The sequence below is a fragment of the Poecilia latipinna genome, unplaced genomic scaffold, assembly GCF_001443285.1.
Source record: "Poecilia latipinna isolate Pla-1442-1.1 unplaced genomic scaffold, P_latipinna-1.0 Scaffold1305, whole genome shotgun sequence".
NCBI lineage: Eukaryota > Metazoa > Chordata > Actinopteri > Cyprinodontiformes > Poeciliidae > Poecilia > Poecilia latipinna.
This window is the reverse complement of record NW_015113921.1, coordinates 135,650-141,332: the sequence shown is the minus strand read 5'-3', so window position 1 is coordinate 141,332 and position 5,683 is coordinate 135,650. Positions and strand designations below refer to the sequence as shown.

Here is a 5,683-nt window from a genome sequence, read left to right as displayed (position 1 = left end):
TATATTTATAATATATTATAAATATATAATCAATTTGAAGCAGCAAATTGATTGCTGCTTCAATCAATTTTTTTAGATTGAAGATAAGTTATTATTATGTGTCTAACCCGTCGAAGCAGCAGCAGTTGAATTATTGATGTCTTGTTTTATTCTTCTCAGGTACCAAAGTCCATGTGGTTCTGGTGTTTTTGGGGGCGCTGGGTGTCCTGCTGCTGTTTGGCTGCATTGGGCTCATCTCTTGGGGTGAGTCCTGTTTGTCCTCTGAACAAAAACTTTCATCACTTAGTTTATGACTTCAGGGATAAAAACCCAGTTGCTCTCTGTCTTCACCATCCAACACAATGTTCACCAACATATGGCAGCTTTGGCCTCCCGAACATTAGGCAGATGCTTAGATAAGATCATCAGGATCAATGTGGAGATGCTGCATGGTGGTGTTTGTGTTATTTGGGTGATGCTGCACTGAGATGTTTGTTTCTGTTTCAAACTTTGCCTCACTTCAGTGATACACTGGATGGCAGGACGTCTCTACTACTGTAAAATGTTTCCTGTCCTTCTGGGATGCAGATTAAAGTTAAACAACATGATGGATGCAGCTTTCATTTAGAAACAAAAGGAGAAATATTGACAAATGAGGCGCCTTCGTATCGCGTTGAACTCCTGGCATCGTTTTATCACTTGATCACACTTCCTGTTTGGTTTTAAAATCACAGTTTTTATACAAACATGATTTGAAACAAAAGTCCAAGTCAGTTCCTGAATCATTTGTGAATTTATAAAGATGAATCATTAATGACTTGATTCAAGTTACATGACTCTAGTCATTATACAAATAATCCAAGTTATGAACAGTAAAGCTCCTTGTACTGATTTTTGTCTGAATAATCTGTTTCCTCTCATTTACAGGCGGTTGGAAAATGAACCAACATGATGAAGCTGTGGCTGATCTGAAGAATGATAATGAAAAATCACAGAACGAAACTGAGAAACTCAGCAGCCAAGTGGAGAAACTCGATGAAAAATTACAGGAAGAAACTAAGAACCTCAGCAGCCAAGTGGAAAACCTCAATGAAAAATCACAGAAAGGAATTGAGAACCTGAACCAGACAATCCAGTTAATGCAGAAATTCAAAAGCTTCCTGTTCAATGAGAACTGCACCAGCAAAGGTGAGCATCAAACTCTGAGATGTTTTGTCTCTTTGAGACGTTGAGACATTAAATATTCTAGATGTTTATGGACAAAGAAAGGTCAAACTGAATATAAAATAATATATAGTTTAAAATTTCTAATTATATCAGCAATCAGACAAGAAGATCTGATAAATTTACAGATAAAGTCCCAGTCTAACAGAAGAGACACAATAAAAAGAGAAACTGGTCTTTTTAGTGTAAATTAATACATTTTGTTATTTTCTGTCTCCAGAGTGTCTGCTGTGTAAAAAGGGTTGGATCTTCTTCAGTGGATCGTTTTACTTTTTCAGTAATGTTTCTTTGACCTGAAATGAAAGTCGTCAGTTCTGTCAGAATAAATCTGCTGATCTGGTTGTTATTGATGATCTGCAGGAACAGGTGAGCTCTGACACAATCATGTTACAAATTTAAAGTTTCAATATGGAATAAAACTTTATCTTCTTGATGATTTTCAATGTTGTAATTAACAGACATTCATTCATGACAACATAAAGACAGACTCCTGGTTGGGGCTACGGAAAGTTGGGAGCAACTGGGTTTGGGTTGATGGTCGTATCGACACACTTAGGTAAGAGATTTCACACAGAAAAAACAATTAATTAAAATTATCTTTTAGTTGTCGCATCTGTTACATATCATTGTCTTTAAATAGTTCAGTCAAAATAGACTATATTTGATTTTACACTTTCTGATGTTTGTGTTTCTCATTTAAAGGTACTGGAGCTCGGACTACGACTACTACGAATACTATGAATACTACTCATACTACCAGTACCCATACTCTACTGATTCATATGCAGTCATGTATCGATCGGGGAATTCCACAGCGAGCTGGAAGTCAGTACCAGATTATAACTGGTACACATACACCCCCCTCTGTGAGCAGGAAGCCTTCAAAGTGTCTCTTAATTAACTCTGTTGCTGTTTCCTCCTTTTTCTGCTGCAGTTCTTCCAGATCAACAGATTAGAGACAAATCAGATTTTTCTGTTTTAACATGAATCTTTAGTCTTTACTTCTGCTGCTGTTTTACTATTTATCCAGTACAGCTGATATTTTCATCTCTATACATTTACTTTAACAAAATAACCCCAAGAACTCAAGATTGTTAATTTCACTCATTATAATCTCATCTACGTTTTTATGTTTTTTTCCCCCATATTGTAAATATGCTTCATTACAGTTGAATTATTTGGTTGATTTTATTTACTGATATTAGAAATTAATAATCATTTAAGTTATTGAAGTTTGTGGTTAAAAATCCTCCACCTCAAAGATCGGCTGTTCTTTACCATAATTCTGTTTGATTTAGTAAATATCAATATATCTGATCAATTTACTAAAACGACTAATCAAAAAGTCATTAAAGGCGAAGAAACTCAACAAATAAAGGATTTAATATAAGATTATCTGAAAATTAAAACATATTATATATGTTTCATTGACACATTAAATGAAAATTATTTAAAACCTTTCAGTTTATCCTACAAGTGAATTTCTTCAATTAAAGTTTTATTTGTATTGTGTTGACTTGATTTGTTGTTATCATAGTTACAGTTAGAAACATTGTTTTCATGTTTGTGGGTTTTGTAACAAGTGTAATATTTGTTTTATTCTTAAACAATATAATCTTTGGCCTGGATTGCAAAACCAAAACCAAACATGATGTTGGCAAAATTATGGATGTACATCTGCTCAGAGCAATAAACTTCAGATTCTAATGAATATTTAACACTCCAACTGGAAAACATTTGAAATATACAAAAAAAACAAAACAACTGAAACAATAAATAAAATGAACAGTGACGTCCAAAAATTGTCCCTGAAATAAAAGCTGGTTGAGACCAAAACAGCAAAATGAAACGTCTGTCATCCTGTTTTTGGTAGAAAGAAAAGAGAAAAAATAAATAAATCCTGCAGATGAAACTTATTGAGCTAATTTTTTATTTACCATACAATTTATTGATTTATTGTGTCAGGCCAATTTGTAATGGAAAGGTATTTTTGATTAATTCTTTATTCTACTTGTGTCCCTTTGCTAATGTTGGACCAGCATTTCATCTGTGGGACAATAAAGGATATATTTCTTCTTTATGTAATATTTATTTTATTTAAGACTTTAATCAAACTTTTCTGTGTTAAACTTTTACCTTTATGTTTGAAATCTGAAAAATCGGATTTAATGGGGTCTTTGATTATTTACTAAAATGTTTGTTTTTGCTTCTTTCCTGTCACTACATGACTGTAATTAGTTGATATTTTATTTTTTGCTGTTGTTGTTTGAGCTCCATGATAATATAGTTTCGCTCCAAATAAAGTGAAATGCTGATGTCGTGTCTCAGCCTCTTCATTCATGGGTTTCAGCTTCACATGTCTGTAGTTGGATCAGTGATGGTTCTCTCCTCCAGTCTGGGTCCAGATCAGAAAACTCAAACACGTTTCCTGACTGAAGTCGGGTTGGTTCCCCTCACAGACTCCAGTTTTCTTCTTTCAAACTGATGTAGCTTCAGGATTAAACTCAAAGTGAATTTATTCATGGTCTTGGATTCACAAAAGCCAGGAAGTACAGGTGAGCAGCAAGGAGAGGAACAAAGACTCAGGCAGGTACGAGAAGACGAGACAACAGACAAGGATCCGACAAGCAGCAGGAGACACAGGTGGGATTAAATACACAGGGAGGTAATCAGGGGACAGCTGGGGACAAACAAGGGGTTGGACACAACAACACAGGAACTAAACTCACAGAAAAACACAATAATCCACATCCTCACAGATCTGTGAACCATTGTCCTGATTAATCACAACTCTGGAGTTAAAGTTGCTTTGCTGTTTTTTTCTTCGGTTCCTCAGTTTCATTTCATTGATTAGATTCCTTTGCCCTCAACATAAGTTTATCATTTTCATGTCTGAACCTCAGTTCATCATAATTAACCTCCCTGACAGGATGAGGTACATAACTAACACATATTAACTCCACTCTCTCCCAGGTTTCACTAACTACAAGATGGATCTGGGACATGATCAGCAGCAGAGATGCAAACGGGACCGAGACCAAATATTTTGAACTTCAACAAATATTTCAGGACACCAAAATGCAAACATAAATAGGAAAGGGGTAAATTACTAAACCAAAACTAAGTCTTTGTGTTAATATATTACCCATTTGTGCATCAATCAAATGCCTCAGGGCTTTGATATTTAATCCAAACTCTGCAGCTGCTGGTGGCAACTAAAGTTTTGAAATCAGGGAACATCTCTCGAATTGAAATGATCAGAAATCAACAAAACGCTGAACGATGGAGGATCCGCTCATTCTGCATCAGAAACTCTCCACAGCCTTCGTCACTCTTCAACATGCTGTCAGTTCCCAGACAGCGACATGCATTTAGTTCAGATTTCAAGTCAAATTGAGTCAGATGGGATTTTTAAAAATTATTATATAAATTATGGGAAAGTTACTTCAGAACTTATCCAGCAAATGAGATTTCTCTTCCTGAAAACTTGTTTGTGAAATTTAGTAAATTTTTTTATTTTGTCGTCTCCATCAACCTTTTCTAATGCGATACAACAACATGTGCATAAAAATGATTGATGGAAACATGGATTATGAGAGAGTTTTATCCCCAAGTGCATCATGAACCTGGCGGGCTGCAAGGCTTTACTTGCCCCCTTCCCATCCCTGCCAGGCTAAGCATTGTTTGTTTTTGTTTTTTAAATAATTTAAAAAAATGTACTTTTTAATATTTTCATTATTATTTTTTTTTATTATTATCCTGACAGTGAGTGTCTCTTCTGCAGTCATCATTTCACTGACAGGGCAGGCTGAGCAGAGTTTGCTCATCTAGCAGCAGAGATGCTCAGTGCAGCAGATTTAGCTCATCATGCAGGGCCGGTCCAAGGTTCAATGAGGCCTTGAGGAGAATTTGATTTAGGGGCCCCTCTTGCTGCTAAGGACATCAGCAGCACTAACAGCATTTCAACATGGATGTAGTTAAATCTGGGACAGATCTGATGCCTGGTTTAGTTGGCTGAGCAGTTAAATGTAATTGTACTTTAATAAGATGAATTTATGAACAAACAGCTAAAACTCATAGATTAAACTCACAGCATCAGATTATTGCTATAGCAAAAATCTATGATAAAAATCTAACTATAAGGATTGTTTCCTGAACTTTCCAGCTCCTTAAAATATTAAATTTAAATGTTGATTTAAAATATTTTAATTTATCCATGACTGAACCATCAAATCAAATGTAACTTCATTGATAGTTCATTTTTGCCTTGGACTGGTTCTAAATGTGATCAGCATTTTATCATGTTTTTAGATCCACTAACAAACTGATGAATTAATTTGGATTGTGCAAATAATTGATATTTATTTTAGTTGTATTCTTTTTATTTGTTGTTTTTAAGACTTTATAGTTGTTGGTTTAAGTGTCATCAGTGTCTTCCACTTACATAATTACCCAGTAATATTTCATGTTTCCTGTCAAC

General features: G+C 34.9%; 1 long non-coding RNA gene across 1 annotated transcript; it reads left to right on the top strand.

The window, feature by feature from the left end:
- Nucleotides 1–858: 858 nt before the first annotated feature.
- Nucleotides 859–1,776, top strand: LOC106961479 (uncharacterized). The gene is made up of 3 exons (XR_001427777.1): nt 859–1,167; nt 1,424–1,569; nt 1,662–1,776. It is a non-coding gene; the product is annotated as an uncharacterized LOC106961479 (long non-coding RNA).
- The last annotated feature ends 3,907 nt before the right edge of the window (nt 1,777–5,683 follow it).